Below are 19,231 nucleotides of genomic sequence, written 5' to 3'. Positions count from 1 at the left end.
TTCACAATTGATCATAATGATAGGACTAAGAACCAAAGGGATCACATAAACAAGAATAGTGTCTGCAAATACTAACTGACAGAATAAAAAAGGGAAAGAACGATCCAACATGGGAAGCAAGATACACAGCTGACTCATAGAATGGCAGATGTCCTAAACAGCACTCTGGCATGAGAATCAGCCCTTAAGGCATGCGGACCTGGCTGAAAAGCCCATGAGAGTATTTCAGGCATGGAAAGCCAAGACACTCTGGCAAAAACAAAACAAAACAAAAAACAAAAAACAAAAACAACAACAACAAAAAAAACCTAAATGAAAGATCTCCGCGAGTGAGATCCCAGTGGAAAGAACAGGTCATCCAAGAGGGAGGTACCTTTCTCTGAAGGGAGGAGAGAACTTCCACTCTGACTACGACCTTGTCTAAATATGATCAGAGTCGGTGAACTCACAAGGCTTCCATAGCCTTGGCAACTCATGACAAGAGCCTAGGGTGATTACTGATGCCATAATAAAGAGTGTCAATTTGTTAAGTCAACAACAGGAGTCACTGTGCACTTACTCCTCATGTAGGATCTCTGTCCTTAATGTGCTGTACATTGTGATTTAATGCGCTGTACATTGTGATTTAATGCTATAACTAGTACTCAAACAGTACTTTTCACTTTGTGTTTCTGTGTGGGTGCAAACTGTTGAAATCTTTACTTAATATATGCCAAACTGATCTTCTGTATATAAAGAGAATTGAAAATGAATCTTGATGTGAATGGAAGGGAAGAGGGAGTGGGAAAGGGGAGGGTTGCGGGTGGGAGGGACGTTATGGGGGGGAAGCCATTGTAATCCATAAGCTGTACTTTGGAAATTTATATTCATTAAATAAAAGTTTTAAAAAAAGTAATAATAAAATACAATGAGACCATCTCTATGTGACAATGTGTTCTGACTTCCAAGAGCTTTTTTTTATGTTTTTGTATGTGAGGAAAATAATATTATGTTAATGTTTAATAAAAATATGTTATGTTAATATTTGGATGAGAAAGGAAGCACTAAACACACACAAATACTTATTTCTTAGTAAAGATGAGACATATGTTCAAATAGATGGTTTTCCTTGGAGACAGGGTTGGAGAGGAGAGACTAGGAAAAGAATCAAAATTCTCCTAAGCCTACCTTTTAATATAGTGTGATTTTTGAACTGTTTATTTTTCACATTTACAGTTAAGATATATCCATTTACTTAAGACTATATGAAAATGTCACCATTCAACCATTTATCCTTTGGTTCATAGATCATCTGCCCATTCATTCTAGAAATATTCACTGGATGCATTTTTTGGGTTAATTCCTGTTCCAAATATAGCAGAAAACTATAGATCAACGTCTTGCTGTCACAGAACTGACTTGGATATACCTGCCTTTTCAGCAGAAATGTTCCCTCCAGTAGAGGACACAAAGACATTTTACTGTGTTTTATTTTTAAATTTTTATTTATGTATTTCAGGGAGAGTGAGTGAGAATAAGAGAGAAAGCAACCATGCAAGTAGTCGTCCCCTTTGCTGATTTGTTTCCCAAATGCTCATGGTGGTGTGAGCTGGGCCAGGCTGAAACTCAGAGCTGGTAACTGAACTCAGTCTGCCATATGGGTGGTAGGGACCCAACTATGTGAGCCATCACTGCAGTCTCCCAGGGTCTGCATTAACATGTTGAATGTAAGAGTCATCTAGGACTTGAATGTAGGTGCTCTGATGTGGGACACAGGTGTCTTCACTGGTATCTTAACAGCCAGGCTACATGCCAACCCCCATACAGCACACCTGCGGAGGCTCCCCAACATTTGTTTGCACACTCTTAAGTGAAAAGAAAGGTTTAGCAAGGAATTTCATTGTAAAAACTCTAGCTTTGAGAATGACATTATTGTTGTTATGTTCAGACCAACACAGTAATAGGGACAGATACACTGATTGCCACTGTGGTATAAACCTGTGGGATTATCCTAGTGAATGAAAAAACCGTCAAATATTAACGTCTGTGAAGGAAAGAATGAAAGTAATTACAACCAATTAAGTTTTTCATATGATCTATACATTCTGCTTAGGGCTTTTCCTCCTCATGTCCTCTTAATCTCCACAGGATTTTAACCTCTCTTAACATACAAATAAACCAAGGCTTACAGAGGTTAAAAAACTTAAATGACATTTTAAAAACCATATCTAAGATAAAGCTGGTGGAGATGCACTACAGTACTAGCCTTTCAGAATTCATAGCCTATATTCTTATACACTAACTCAGTGAATAGGAAGTTGTTATTTTGTTGAACTCCGAATTTATTGTAAATGTGATTTATTCTCCCTTATATTATTTGCAATGATAAAAATTTAAAAAAAGAATGATTTGGTTTAGGCAAATCCATTCTAAGTTTCTACTTGAAATTGATTTACCAAATCCTCATTTCTTTGCTTATTAATAGATCTTGAAGGCTGGCAGAAACAGATGAAAGACTGGAAAGGAAGAAGGACACTCTGAATTTCATAAAGAAAGGTAGCCCCTAGCACTGTAATTTATTAAGGTTGTAATGGATCCCAGATGGATATTGAGAATGGTGGTTAGACACCTTCTGAGATACCCACATCTCATATTAGAGTGTGTGTGTTGGAGTCCAGTCTCTGCTACAGTTACAGCTGACTGCTAGTGAACACTCTGGGAGTGCGTAGACGATGCTTCAATTAATTGGGTCCCTGTCACTCATGTTGGAGACCTGGACTGAGCTTCCGGCTCCTGCTTGTTGGCTGTTTTGGGTATTTGGGGAGTGACTTGTAGAGGGGATATCACTCTTTTGCTTGTGCTCTATCTCTGTAACTTTCAAATAAATAAGTAAATAATAAAGTAGATCCCAGACAAAACCAACAATGTTATTTTCACGCATGTATACTACTGCATCTACTAGTGGAGAATTTGAGTCAGCGCAGATTTACTTCTTAAGAGTTTAATACAGTTTTCAGCTTATGGTGATTTTTAAATCAGGTTAATGAGGCTGACACAGATAACAATACAGTTAAGACATGTCATACACTTCTTTTGTTCAAGAAAAAGAAATTACTTGACAGAAGAAAAACTGCTAACATATTACTGGTTCATGTATCATCACAAAAGTGGTTAAGCTAATCAATTTTGCATTGTTTATATGCCTAATTTATAGTGTGCCAAATATTCAAATTGCTGCTTTTTCTTCAATTATTTTTGCCCGAAATCTGCTTGTCTGCTTGCTATTAGTTTTGATATTCTGATTTTCTTCTAGGTAGCGTGGCCTGGCATATATTTTCCATCATTAATTTAAAACTTTTCTATCTGGTATTGTTTGAAAATAGCATATATTAAGTTTTTCCTTTTGTTTATTTTTATTAATAAAGTGTACATGGTATTCTAATATATATTTATGAATATATATAAAAATGTTCCTACAATTAAGCAAATTAACATGTCTTTCACCTCAAATAATTTCTTCTATATGGCAAAAGCACTTAATCATTATTCCCCTAGGAAATTTCCAATATACAATATTATTGACTGTATTCCTTTTTTTATTTTTTAAAGATTTTTACTTATTGACATGTAGAGTTACAGAGAGAGACAAAGGTCTTCCTTCCATTGGTTCACTCCCCAAATGGCCGCTACGGCCAGTGCGTTGCCCCATTCCAAAGCCAGGAGCCAGGTGCTTCATCCTGGTCTCCCATGCGGGTGAAGGGTTCCAAGCACTTGGGCCATCCTCCACTGCACTCCCGGGCCACAGCAGAGAGCTGGACTGGACGAGGAACAACCAGGACTATAACCAGTGCCCATATGGGATGCCAGTGCCGCAGGCAGAGGATTAACCAAGTGAGCCCCTGACTGTATTCCTTAAATTATACATTAGTTCTCTAGATTTATTCATTATAACTGCAAATTCATACCTTTCTCATATCTTCTTGTTGCATCTCTCACCCCCCAATCTCTGGTAAAAACCATTATACTTATTTTTCTTTGAAAAATATAGTCTTATATCTACCATTACATAGGTATACCTAAATTCATTCTCATTTTATAAGAATTGATATATGAGTAGAGAGATTGTTTCCTTAATATTGCTTGTATTTTCAATTTAGTATCTCATCCTTTTGTTTATTTCTTTTTCCATTTCAAATCTGGACTTTTTGAAATATTATATTTCCCTCTGCTTTTGTGCCCTGCTTTTCATACCTGTGCTGGGTTGAAATTGATAAATTATATTCCTTCTGTTTTTCTTTGCTCTACTATGTAGTTAATTATTAAATTTCATCATACATATCTAAGCATAGTATAAAATTCATTAAATATAGTGGGGGAAGGGAATAGTAGTTGAGGAGGATATGAAGGAAAAAATTATACTAAATAAAAGAGGCTAATGGTCCAAATAGATAGCTATGAACAGCCATGATCTATTCAGTATGACTAATATGTCACTCAAAATTATTCATAATTGGTTTCTTATTTTTATATTGCCTTTCTTGTGAGTTTCCTTTTATTTTGTTAATACATGTACCAAATGTTATCAACCTTGGAAGTCGTCACAAATCTGAAACCCTCTTTATTTTCTCTCTCTTGAATTAGAGTTCACCTCAAAAACAGCTCCAGATTGTCAGTTAATTTCTCTCAGCATTTGGAAAGGATCATTCAATTCTCTTTAGCATCTTTTGTTTTACAGAAATCTTCATTGTGTTCATTTATAGATAATCTCCTTTGTGTCTGTTAGCTTTAAATGTTTGTTCAACCTTTCCTGTTCTGTAGTTTTACTACAAGGTGTCTGGTTACAGATAGGAGTTTATTTACCCTGTTCCTTGCACAGAGTACTTTACATCCGAGCTGCATTGTCTTCCTTTACTTCTGTACAATTAAGAGCTATTGTATCTTCAAATATTGCCTTTTCTCCTAATAAAAGCTTTGAAATCATATTTAATGGCTTCAAATTCTAACAATTTATTATTAGGAAACAGATCATTTATGTAAACTTTCTAAGCATTGGTTTATTCCCTGTTCTGCAAAAGATGGAAAATGCATCTCTTATTACAGAATTAAATGCATATATAGACACATATATAAATATGTGTATATGCATACATGTATATAAACATGCATATACATATGTACACAGACATTCTAATCTTAGAAACCATGTCTGTTTACTATTTACTATGCCTCTATACTTCTCTGTGTCTTATCTCTTTAATCTTTTCTTGTTTAAATTTATCCTTTCAGGAATTTCAATTATATCTACTCTAACTTGCAAGATTCCAATGATTTTTGTTTTGTTTTATGATTTATTCTTTTTGTAAATAGATTTGCTCATGCATTTTGTATTTTATTTTATTTTATTGACAACTCTTGACTTTCTCAATTGAAGAATAAATTCTACTGTCTATTTCTGTGTTCCAATGGCCTTACCATGTAGCTTTTGGGCAGCCTAAATTGGGTTGTAAAAAATTAAGTTGTGTTCTGGGGTTTGACCAATGACAACAGGCTGGGGTATTGCAGATTCAGTCTTGAGTCAGTGAACTATTTGGTTCACTTTCTAGTCACAAGTTAAGGCCTGTTCCCTTCTAACTCTCTATCTACAATATCCTATATGATATAGCACAATACATAACTCAATGGCCTTATTTTTAGTTTGTATGCTTTGATTTATATATATGTGTATTACATAAATATTATACATAATTATATACATACATATATACACAAATATCTTTTTTTTCTGGTGTTATTATCTCTCTCCTCTTGTCTTCAAGTAGTCATAGTACTACTGACTGCATGATTCTAAATAAGCATTAACCCATGGAGCATAATTTCTGCTCAATTATCTCATTCCAGACCCAAAGCTTAATATGCCTTCAGCATCATAACAAGTCTTCATTTTTATACAGTCTTAGTACAAGATAACATTTATGTTGATTTTGACTGAAATATATTTTTTTTCCTCTTATGGTGTATTTGTTATTTCTCTACATTTGAAGTGGGGCAGAAGAATAACTAAGTTGAAACTCATGGCATCATCCTGACCAGAAATCACTAATCACTTACTTTTAAATGCTTACTATTCTAGTACTTTCCCTATTTGGGGACATTTATATTCTGCTCCTGTGATTTTCCTAGTAATAAAATATACTGATTATGAACATCATGCTATTTGAAAAGCAACTGAAAAAACTAAGGATTTATAGTCAAAAAATAGACTTGGAGTGGAATGTGCTGAAAAACAGTGTTCAAATATTTGAAATGGTACCAAGTGCAAAGGGATTGAATTCATTAGTATCTGTTGACTTTATGACAAAATGGTTTGAGTAAATAGGAGGAAACTTTGATGTACTAAGTGATGGAAAGGTAAAATAATAGCCTGTAGACACAGTGAATTTCCTAACAGTGAGGTTTTTGTTCATAGACTGGATGGTGATTCAGCAGGTTGTAAATTGATTTATATATGGAATATGTAGGTGGATTAGAGTAGATGAGTCTCACGTATACCCATAACTGAGATACCTGCTTTAATTTTTTGGGAAAAGGAATATAGAACACTGTAGACTTAAGGCCTTTACTTACTCATAAGAGTAAATATTTGATACACTGGGCATTTTGTCAATGAAAGTAGTTTACTATTAGTTTCAACTCATTTGATATGAAATAATAACCTCAACCCTAGGTATATAATTTGGTTTTGTAGATTGTGGTTCTTAAGAGTGAGGCTTTGCATTATTTACTTTAAAAAATACTTATCTAGCACTTACTAGAGGCCAGAGATTGTTCTAAGTGCTTCACAAATACTAACTCAATAATCCTCAAAAATTTATATGAAGTAGGTGCTAATACTTTCTCCACTTTACAGCTGTAGAAAACTGTGTCTTAAAGAGGTTAAATAATGTGCCTGAGAGCCCAGAAGTAACAATGACAGTGTAGGGATTCATATCCAGGGCGTCAGGAACTTAAGTCTTAGTGCTTAATTATTATGCTATTCAACCATAAAATCACTCAATATATCACAGGCACTATAATATTCTTCAGCAGCTGTGCATTTTATGTTGAAGAATATGAAAAATGTAATTTGTGAAATTTGGTAAGATTTACTTTATAATAATTTATAGTAACTTCATTGGCCTAGAATATCTTCTTTGTGTATATTTATGTAAAATGGTAAAAAGCAGGTGGATTTAAAATGTTACAATAAAACAACAAGTTACATTTTATTTATTCATTGGCATCTTTAAATTCATTGCAGTCTACTTTTCCTAATCGGTTTTGAATTGTGAAAGCAGAAGTTAATTGGTTAATGCATGTTTTTCAAAGCATTAAGGTAAACTATGAGCATATACCTTTACTGACAGATTCCGGGATTATAAATCATTTTATTTGGAAACCTAAAGTGGCATTAACATTCCATCCATGACTTGTCTAGCAACAGCCATATTTGTGGATCAATTTGTATGTAAATTTAAAAAAATAAATTGATATTGAGGTTATCTAAAGATGACTGCTTTATATGTATGATTTATGATCAATTGTGAGCATGGTGTTTATCATGCAAAAGAAATAAATTGAACAACCAATGCAAATCATAAAAAGAAAAGCACCCAAAGGCTATTGTATTGACATATGTTCTGAGAAAATTATGTCTCTGCTCATGTTTCCTCAAATTGATGATAAATTCATAAAATAGTGTCAAAGAAAATTTTAACGATGGCTAATAAAATGCTACAGATACAGCCTGCTCTCATTAAAGGTCCTCCTGGTCATTCTTATCAGTTTAATTTTTACTGATGTTATAACCCAGGCTAATTGAATTACTACTAGTTCTCTGGCTAACCTTTTTTTCTTTTTTTTTTTTTTTTTTGAGTCACAAAAAATATTTTAGGACTCATGGTGAAGTCTATAAATATAAATGATAATCCATTAACCACTTGCATAAAACTACAAATGCTTCTGAGCTTGTTTTGAAGTAGTTCCCACATATAGGTATTTTGAAATGTCTATCAATGCATCTCTTTGATTTCTGCTTTTAGAATATAACAAAATATAACAAAAGTAAGCAAACATAATTTTAAAATGTGTACTTTTTACTTGTTTATCTCCTTATTTAGTGGGTATTAAGGTTTTAACATAAATTAAAAATGCTATTTCAAAAATAAAAAAGAAATGAAGGAGAGAAGGAAGAAAGATGGGAGGGCAAGAGGAAGCGAAGTATACTGTACCTTTAGAATTTTACCTAGGAACTACATTGAATCTGTTCTCTTTGTCTTAAGATATTAACATAAGAATTGATGAGAATTGTGTAGTAGTAATTATCATGCGTATGTTTTTACCCTGAGAATCTAATGTATTGAATATATGAATAATGGATTATTAATGAAAGGACAAAATTTGAAAAATAAGTATTGCTAGAAGAATTTAGTACTGTGAAAGTAATTCATCCATCAGTGTATTTAGTGAGTGTTAATTACACATTCCATCAAAAAGCTATTTCGTGAATAAGGATCATCAAAATCAACTTGATTTGTGGTCAGGAGGCTAATGAATGAATGAATCATAGATTCAGATAGGCCTAGCCAGTTGTAGTTTTATCTGCTTCTTGGGCTATAGGGGCTAAATTTGCAATCTTCTATGTTCAGAATCTATCAAAAATTAACTGTTGAACACAGAGCAATATCAGGTTTTGCAAAACGGAAATTACAAATCACTTCTTTGACTATCAAATTCATCTCTTTTAACTTCTGAGTTCCATGGTAGCAAATGATTCCTCTTGATTTCCATTCCCATAATCCAAATTGTGATTGAGATTTCCATTGTGATTGGATGTGAATGAAATTGGACAACTGCAGATTACCATTTTAACAATAGAATCTATGGATCCCAGATGTTTTGTGTACTGGTGGTACAAGAGGAGTGCTAGTGGGATAATGGGAGCTAAGTTTGGAAAGGAAGAAACTATGGAGGTTTTATTAGACTAACTGTGGATTATTACTTTAGTACATTTAAAAACTTCTGACAAGCAATTTATACACCTAATACATGGTTCACTGCCCTGGGAAAATTCAGCAATCTCTTAAGGTAGTATAATAGAAGAGATCTTATAAGAATACAGGAAAGATTTTTCCCAGGGCAGACTTCTAAATTGTGTTATTTCAGTTGGGACAATTTAATTCAGAGAAAGAATATTGTAAAACATTTATAAAAATACTACTAATAATATAGGTGACTAGTGTTTTATTCAGCATTTGCCATACACCACACATTGAGTTAAATCCTTTGTATGCATTAATTTAGTGAACTTAGAATAAAAAAACCTGAATCCCAAGCTGACCTCTTCCACTTGCTTATCAATGACATCAATATTCTCATGTTGCAAAACAGATATAAAATCTGTTGTGGTGCTGCTAGTATCTGTGTTTATAATCACTTGGGCTTGTGTCTCATGACCCTGAAGAATCAGGAACATGGAAAAGTAAGAGTGTGCAAAGGAAAAGTAGTTTAATGAAAGAAGCAGAGAAAGCTTCCAGAAGTCAGGGGGTGGGGGAGGAGGGTTCTCTGAAGGAGGGAATCATTGAGGGTGTCTGATAGGCTGTAGAAGGGGAAGTTCTCAGTGTTGCCATTGTGGTATGGTGGGTACAGCTGCTGCCTGAGCTGCTGGAATCCCATGTATGTGCTGATTCATATCCCAGCTGCTTCACCTCAGATCCAGCTCCCTGCTCATGGCCTGGGAAAAACAACCAAAGATGGTTCAATTGTTTGGGCCCCAGCAACCCACATGGGAGACCAGATGAAATTACAGGCTCTTGTCTTCAGCCTGTAGCCCTGGGGGGTTTAACCAGCTGGTGGAAACTCTTTCTCTCCTCCTCTCCCTGTAACTCTGACTTTTAAATAAACAAATCATTTTTAAAGGGAAGGGAGAGATTCTCATGATTGGTACAGAACAGGCACTGAGAGGGGCAGCACTTAAATTTTAGTGGATTGAAAATTAAGTTTTCAATGGACATGCAATAAAGACAACAGAAAACACAAGAAACTGTCTCCCAAGTCACATAAATTTCTCATTAACTACGTTGGTTAAAATAGCACAGAAAAGGCTTGATTAAAAGGATTAGCCCATGACATCAACATCCTTCACAGAATGTTGCTTGACTTTTCTCAAGCCCGCTCAGTCTCACCTCCAGATGATAGAGATGGCCCCCCTGGTCCCTGTCTACCCAGGAATTTGTCACTCTATCAATCATCCCTCTGAATAGGTAACCCTATTGTCTTCTTTCTTGCAGGTTTCAAAGTCATTCTCCAGGGTCAAATCTGAAATTGGTTTGGAAACCCAGGATTTTACTCAGGAAATGTGGATCCAGGAATCCAATCCAGACACTTTTACCATAGTGGAAATAGGAAAAATATACTGTATAGGGTCTCTTTGCACCGTACTTTAAAGAGGGAGAGTAAATTAAAAGGGTCTGGGAGCTGGTGTTGTAATGTGGTAGGTTAGGCCACTGCCTGCAGTGCCAGTACCTCATATGGGCACCAGTTCTGGTCCCAGCTGCTCCACTTCCCATCCAGCTCCCTGCCTATGTACCTGAGAAGGCTGCAGAGGATGGCCCAAATGCTTGTCCCTCCATCCCTGCCCCACCCTGTAACTATCTTCCGTAATGACTGGGGCCTCCAGGCACAATGGAGATGACACTGTATACCTAGTACCTTAGAGACTCCCTGAGTGACAGCTGCCTGGAAGGACAGTTGCCATTGTCCCTTTGTGAGCTCTTAGGAGTCCACACTTAGAGACAATTTCAGAGATCAGCACTTTTCCTACTTCAGTCGCTTTTTCACTTCTATAAGAGAAGACTGCCACCCAGTTAGTGAAGGTGTCTACCCATCCCAAGAGTTACTTAATATTTCTTATTTTAAGCATGGAAGTAAGATCTAGTCAGCAGTCCTCCCCTGGAGAGATTTTTTTCCTTTTCCAGGGAGAGAAAGATTTTGACTTAAGTGATTGTTCCTAAGACAAAGCTCACAGGCTCCCAGACCTTGTTTTATCATCCTGAGGAGGTCATTTCCCATAAGTAGCCTTCATGTCAACAGAAGTCCCCCTCTTCAGGTGGGATGCTTCCTGGAGAGTTTCAAGAGCCATCCACTATCAGGAATAATAAAGATGGATCCTTCCTTCTTCAGACTGAAGCCATCCACTGGGCTAGAGAATATAACCTTTAAGAAGAGCCAGTTAGAGCTCTTCAGAGTAGTATCATTGCATGATCTCTTATAAGGTATTTCCCAAATCAAAGGGCCTATAAATGTTGAAAGGAAGGAGTCTCCTTGGCTGCTGATTTGGCTACCAAATCTGCCAATTATTTCATCAGGCACTGATGCCATTTCCTGATGGAAGAATATTGGAGATACTAATCACTGTATTTTCTGATGGTATTTGATTGGGAACCCATCTGTGCCAAGCAAGTGTCTCTTTCCAAATAAATTTATGAGCATGGAGGAATAGGTAGGCATACTTAGCGTAAATATTGAGGCTTTTATCCTTTCTCAGCTCAAAGATTCCCATCAGAGTTACTGGCTCTGCCAATTGAATACTTGTGCCAAAAGTAAGATAAGAGATATCAATAGTTTCATTTCAGGTGACTATGGCATATTCATTCCAGGAGGTTCCACGTTCGATGAAGGAACAACTTAGTCCGAAGGAACAACTTAGTCCAAGTCCTATAAAGTGGTCCCCTTGAGGTCCTCTCTACCTGTTCACAGGAATATTCTGGGATATCCATCTTCTATGGATATATAGATTGACTATATACATATAGATTGAAAACTTTATTCATTGGGAGGCTTAAAGTCAAGGCCTTGAATAAGGCTTAAATTGGATAAAGATCTGTTGGGCTTGTAGGGGCCAATTCTCTCCATCTTCTAGGTTGTATGCTGGTCATGCCATGGTACAGAAGAATAGCAAGAGTTCTTCCTTCAAGGGTTGAGGGTTATAAAAATCTTAGTGCTTGGTGATGCAGTCCAAAGGGGTTCATGCCAAAAAGGGTTTATTACCCATCTGAAGTATGAGAACAAGGGAGAGACACAGTGGATCTCTGTGGAAGGTGCAGTTGCGTAGTACAAACACAACATATTACCCCAACAGCCCTGAACAAATAAAGTGCCAGCTTTAGAGCACCAGGTGAGATCAGACTGCAGTTGGCCCCATGCTACTGGTGATAGAGCAGACTGTCCTATCTGAGTCTGGTCCAGAGCCCTGAGGGGAAAAGAGAGCCCACTCAGAGAAAGAGAAAAGGGGTACATCTCTCCACACTCCCATCCACACAAGGCAACCAGCAGAGAGAGGGCCGGCACCATTTTGGATATAAGTAGGTGGCAGCTGTTGCAGCTCTTGTGCCCACACTCAGCAACTGGCAGGGACAGTCACCATCTTCTCAGCAGAGGCAACCACAGAAGCTCGAGTCATGCACTCGACAACAGGCAAGGAGAAGTCATTCCCAGAATGACTATGAAATGAGTAGGGCTGTACCGGTGGGTATTGTGTGCATGTGTCATTCAGGATTTTTCCACAGGGAAAAATCCACATTCTCCTCTGACTTTGAGTCTGAATGAGAGTTATGACTTGAAGCTGGGCACCCACATGCAACTTTAAGGTGGCCCAGCTTCTTAACATATCCATTTCTGGGGCTCCAGGTATCAAACCTCCCAAGCAGATACACAAAGGCTGCTGGCTCTGGGAATGTCTCAGTCTCTCTGTGGACAGGATATGATAGTGGGGTTGAGCAGATCTCTGCACCTTGTGCATACCATCTACCAAAATTCAGTCATGAAGACATAGAAAAAATAAATAGACCAATAACCAAGACAGAGATTGAACCAGTAATAAAAATCCTACCAACACAGAAAAGCCCAGGACCAGAAGCCTTCACTACTGAATTCTACCAGACATATAACAAAAAACTAAATCAAATATTTCAAGATATTCAAAACAACTGAAAGGGAAGGAATCCTTCCAAACTCCTTATACGAAGCATGCATCACCTTCATTCCTAAAGGAGAAAAAGATACAACAGAAAAGAGAACTATAGACCAATATCCCTGATGAACATACATAAAAAACACTCAACAAAATATTAGCTAATCAAATCCAACAACACATCAAAATAGTCATTCATTCAAACCATGCAGGATTTATCTTTAGTATTTAAAGATGGTTAAACATGCATATATCAATAAATGTGATATATCACACTAACAAACTGAAGAAAAAAACATGATTACCTCAATAGATGCAGAGAAAGTATTTGATAAAATAAAAACATCCTCTCATGACAAAAACCTTAAACCAATTTGGTATTAAAGGAACATCTAGACAAGGCAATTTATGATGAACCCACAGAAAGCATCTTAATGAATGAGGAAGATTTGGAAGCACTCCCACAAAGATCTGGAACCAGACAGGATGCCTGTTTTTCACCATTGCTATTCAATATAGTCCTTTAGACTAGCCAGAGCCTAAGGCAAGAAAATGAAATCAAAGAGATACAAATTTGATGGAGGGAGTCCAACTATCCCTATTTGCAGATTACATTCTATATATAGGGGATCCTAAAGACTACGCTAAGAGACTATTGGAACTTGTAAAAGCTTGGTAACATGGCAGGATATCAAATTAATGCACAAAAATCAATAACCTTTGTATACACAAACAATGGCATGGCAGAGAAAGAACTCCTAACATCAATCCCAATCACAATAGCTATGAAAAATTAAATAGCTTGGAATAAATTTTACCAAGAATGTCAAAGACCTCAATGATTAAAATTAGCAAACATTAAATAAAAAGAAATAAAAGATTACACTAAAAATGGGAAAAAAAACTTCCATGTTGATGGATTGGAAGAATCAATATCATTCAAATGTATATACTACTGAAATCAATTTAAAGATTTATTGTGATCCCTATCAAAATATCAAGTACATTCTCACTCTAAAGAAAACTACGCTAAAATTCATATGGAAAACAAGAGATCCTGAATAGCTAAAGCAATCTTATACAACAAAAACAAAGCTGGAGGCATTACAATACCAGATCTCAAGACATGCTATAGAGCAGCTATAATCAAAACTGCCTCGTAGTGGCAAAAAATATGTGTAGACCAATGCGATAGAATAGAAACTTCAGAAATAAATGCATGCATCTACAACCAACTTACCTTTCACAAAGAAACTAAAAATCAATCCCCAGAGCAAGGACAGGAAAACTGGATCTCCATGTGCATAAGTATGAAACAAGACCCCTACCTTACACCTTATATAAAAATCCAATCAAAATGGATCAAAGACCTAAATCTATGACCTGATATCATCAAATTACTGGAACAGAACATTAGAAAAACTCTGTGAGACATTGGCATAGGCAAAGACTTCATGGAAAGACCTCAGAGGCACAGGCAATCAAAGCCAGATATTAACAAATGAGATTACATCAATGAGAAGCTTCTGGGCTGCAAAAGAAACACTCAGCAAAGTGGCAAGGCTACTGACAGAATGGGAAAATATTTGTCAACTATGCAACTGATAAAAGATTAGTATCTAAAATCTATAAAGAGTTCAAGAAACTCAACAACAAAAATACAAGCAATCCAGTTAAGAAATGGGTAAATGATCTGAAAAGGCATTTTTTTCTAAAGAGGAAATTCAAATGGCCAACAGACATGTGAAAAATGCTCAGAATCACTAGCCACCAGGGAAATGCAAAATCAAAATCACAATGAGGTTTCATTTCATGCCAGTTAGGATGGCTCTCACACAGAAATCAAAAAACAATAAATGCTGGTGAGGATGTGAAGAAAATGGTACCTTAATCCACTGTTGGTAGGAATGTAAACTGGTGTAGCCACTATGGAAGATGGTATGGAGATACCTCAGAAATCTGAATAAAGACCTACCATATGACCAAGCCACCTCACTCCTGGGAATTTAACTAAAGGAAAATAAATTAGCATATGAAAGAGTTATCTGTACCCCCCCCATGTTTATTGCATATCAATTCAGAATAGTTAAGATATGAAATCAACCTACTGGTCCATCAACTGATGACTAGATAAAGAAATTTTGGTATATATACAGTACAGAATACTACATACTGGTCAAAAAAATCAAATAAAATCCTAGGGCCAGAGCTGTGGCACAGTGGGTTAAAGTCCTGGCCAGAAGTGCCAGCATCCCATATGGGTCCCGGTTCTAGTCCTGGCTGCTCCTTTTCTGATCCAGCTCTCTGCTATGGCCTAAGAAAGCCGTAGAGGATGGCCCAAGTCCTTGGGCCCATGCACCCATGTGGGAGACCCGGAAGAAGCTCCTGGCTCCTGGTTTTGGATCCTCACAGCTCTGGCTGTTGCAGCCATCTGGGAAATGAACCAGCAGATAGAAGACCTCTCTCTCTATCTCTACCTCTCTCTGTAACTGTCTTTCAAATAAATAAATCTTTAAAAATAAAGAAATAAATAAAAACTAAAATCCTGTCATTTGCAACAAAATGGATACAACTGCAAACCATTATACTTAGTGAAATAAGCCAATTCCAAAAATAAAAATACCATATTTTTCCTCTTTGTGATAACCAATAGAGTATAATAAAATGTAACATATGAGTCAAATGGACATTTTGAGAGTTTATTATTATTTACAGCCCCTTGTCTCTACTGTTGAGGAACAGTGATTTTTTCTTCATAATACTTATTGGATTCTTTACTTAGTGTAGGGCTAATCTTATGAGTATAAAGTTATCTGAAAACAGATGTTTGTTAAAAAAAAAAAAAAAGAATGGGAATAGAAGAGGGAGGAGGCAGGGTGGGAGCATAGTCAGGTTGGGAGGGTAGGGTGGAAATTATCACTATGTTCCTGAATCTGTATATGAGAAATACATGGAATTTGTGTATCTGAAATAAAATTTTAAAAATAAGGACAAGAAACAAATGTACCCCTCATTTTCTGCTCCTGCCCACTTGAGGCATATATCAAATTCCTGGGCTGTGGCAGCATAGTGTCATGGCACCCACAGGTGGGAGAGGTCAGTGAACAAAATAGATAAATAGATACTCTTACCTATGCCTCTACCCTTCCCACGTGTCAATGGGACCATTGATCCTACAGATTATGGGTGCATGTATGATGTGGCATTCATAATTGAGGAGGGCTAAGCTGGAAGGAGTATTTGCCTGCACCTGCATCTAACATTGACCAATGCTTCTGTCTCTTTGTAATCCTTATTTTGACTGGATAATGCCTGGCTATTTAATATTTAGTTGGTGCCTTTTTCAGTTTCCCTTGAAAGAATCCTGCCTGTTCACTGAGCCTGCTTACTTGGGTAGGCCAAAAGCACCATTTATCCTTTTTTCTTTGTGTCTGTTCAGCCAGCTGTGACCATGCAGCTGGAATGACATGCACTCACACCTCTATCATCTCTCCTGCACTATTCTCTGCCTCTGATATGCTGTCTGGCTGCTCAGGAGTACAGACTTCCCATGGCTAATCACCCCAAACCATGGGTCATATCCCCCTTTGAGGGTTTCAACCCATAGTGCCAGGACCTCCTAGGCAAGGGAAGTTTGCAAGCATGATGGGAGAAAGGCAGATTGCTCCCTGTCTCAACACTGACTAGGCCTTAGTAGCGTGCATGCTGAGGACAGAGGGGAGAGCACACATTCCCGCATCCCTCCATCATCATACAACCAATGTAACATGTAGGGCAAGCTATCTGATATAAAGACACAGGGGATGAGTCCATCCTGGAACCATGTCTCACTGAACCCAGTAAAAAAAAATTAGACCTTTAAATAAGAACAACATAAGTTTGACATCACTTTATAACATTATAGTGCACTCTGTAATCCATTTAACCTGAGTATTTTAGCCATAGCTGTGGACCTGGTCTAATCAGAGTTATGATAATCAAGCAATTAAAAATAGACAGATGCTAACTTGTTTAAGACTCAGTTTTCCCAAGCAAGCAGATAGTCCTGTTATCAAGAGCTGAAGGAAAAATATAAAAGACCAAGAAAATATAACCTGCAGAGAAAAAAACCTATCAGGTTAAAAAGGGTTAATGGATTAAGCCCTCTCCTTTGCTAGTGTAAGTGGAGAAATCTGTTTGATTGGAGGCATTCCCCCATACCTTTCCTAACATCTGAGACTGAGTGAGGAGGGTTAAGAAGGAGGGAGAGAGAGAGAGAGAGAGAGAGATAGAAACAGAAACAGAAACAGAGATAGAGAGAGGAGTGCAGATTTTAGTCCAATGCACTAACATGCAGGCAGAGTTTGAATTCAAACAGGGAACCTTCAGGCAACACCAGAGAGTGGCCCTGGCCAGAAAACTTCAATTACTCCAAAACTTTACTCCATCTAATTCGTTAGGCAAATTTCCACAAAAGGAAATTAAGGGAGAGCAAGACCAATATGACCAAAATAGAAAGGCAGGGGGAGGTTCAGCAGGTCTGCCCCAGCAAGCTTGCCCTCTGACTCTTTAAGACCAGAAGTCTCACCAACACCTTTGAAATGGCGGACAGGGTTTCAGAGTTTTGAATTGATAGAGGACCTTGGTGGCGTTCAGAATCTCCAAAACAAGAGAAGCAGAAGCAATCAGTCTTTACTCACCCTCCCCACAATTATGGACAAGGCCCCAAAATGTTCCAGGAGTCTGAATTTCTCAGGTTTTTGTCTCATGGCCATGAAGAATTATGAGCATGGACAAGGATGTAGCAAAGTACAAACAGCTTGTTGAAAGCAGAGAAAGCTCCCAGCAGTCAGGAGGGCCTCTAAAGCAGGGAACCATTGAGGGTTGCATGTCTAGAGGTTTTTATAGGCTGTGGAAGAGGCCGTTCTATTGATTGGTCCTGGAGAGGCATTGAGAAGTGATGATTTTGCTTGGTTAATTGGGAGAAAGTTGTCTTAACTGAGACTCAATAAAGACAATATAAAACACATGAAACTTCCACAAGACACATAGCATTCTCGTTACCTAGGTCAGTTACAGCAGCATGGAAAAACCTTGATGAAAAGGACAAGCACATGACCCCAACATCCTTCACAGAAGCTGGTTGCTTGACTTTTCCCAGGCACGGGTGGTGGGGAGGGGCCCCCTTATCATTATCTACTTACCTGGGAATCTACCTCTCTATCAGTGGAAAGCAACTGATTGAGACAAGCATCACTGATAGTGAAAGAATTCAGAATATCAGAGTGAGTGGAGTTAGATTTATTGAATAACCTGCAAGGAAGTAGCAGGCAGGACAGCCAGAGGCTGACTACTGCGCAATGACTACAGTCCAAGACACACACACACACACACACACACACACACACACACACCAGCTCCTCATAGCTAGGTTAAATTTGTTTCCCTGCCATCCAATGAGTTTCCCCAGTTAAGTAATCGCGTTTCTGAGCAGCTGAGCAGAGCTGGGAAGATTTTTAATTGCCATTGGCTACGGGCTTTTCCATCCACCTGGTGCTCTGGGTGACCTCCAACCAAACCTACTCAGTATACTTTAGTATTTCAGGGAAGTTCAAATATATAGCATATATATATATATATATAGTAAATGTTAAACCACACTACCAATATGAATTATCAATGTCATTATTTTATTCCTTTTAAAAGGAATTTATTAATACATTAGATTCTCAGGGTCACAGAAAATGCATAATTACTTCAACACAATCCTCCTGTTAAGATATTAATACAAAGAGAATAGATTTCATGTAGTACACAGATACACTTTTAAGAATATAATGATACATTCATCTCTCTCTCTCTCTTTTTCTCTTTGTTTCTGACTTTAACCAATTAAAAGTAAAAAGACTATAGTTCAGCTGGAATATAGGCAAGGGCTATGAACAATAATCAAATTAAATGATGTCCATGGGGCCGGCACTGTGGCACAGTGGGTTAAAGCCCTGGCCTGAAGCGCCGGCATCCCATATGGCACCAGTTCTAGTCCTGGCTGCTCCACTTCTGATACAGCTCTCTGCTGTGCCCTAGGAAAGCAGCAGAAGATGGCCCAAGTCCTTGGGCCCCTGCACCCACGTGGGAGACCCGGAAGAAGCTCCTGGCTCCTGGCTTCAGATTGGCGCAACTCCGGCTGTTGTGGCTACCTGGGGAGTGAACCAGCAGATGGAAGATCTCTCTCTGTCTCTACTTCTATCTGTATCTCTGTCTTTC

At 37.5% G+C, this 19,231-nt stretch overlaps 1 long non-coding RNA gene across 2 annotated transcripts in view; it reads right to left on the bottom strand.

Moving 5' to 3' along the window:
* The window catches only part of LOC149128104 (uncharacterized), a 182,282-nt gene extending 164,394 nt beyond the window's left edge, over positions 1-17,888 (bottom strand). The window contains exon 1 of one of the 2 annotated variants that reach the window (XR_016229687.1): positions 17,665-17,888. This is a non-coding gene — a long non-coding RNA (uncharacterized LOC149128104). The remainder of the gene's footprint in view (positions 1-17,664) is intronic. The other variant, XR_016229686.1, reaches the window with a different exon arrangement.
* Positions 17,889-19,231: the final 1,343 nt, after the last annotated feature.

This window comes from Oryctolagus cuniculus, chromosome 2 (assembly GCF_051225735.1).
Source record: "Oryctolagus cuniculus isolate XC-2025 breed Fujian yellow rabbit chromosome 2, ASM5122573v1, whole genome shotgun sequence".
Taxonomy (NCBI): Eukaryota; Metazoa; Chordata; class Mammalia; order Lagomorpha; family Leporidae; genus Oryctolagus; species Oryctolagus cuniculus.
Note: the sequence above shows the minus strand (reverse complement) of the source record. Positions and strands in the feature narration are given on the sequence as shown.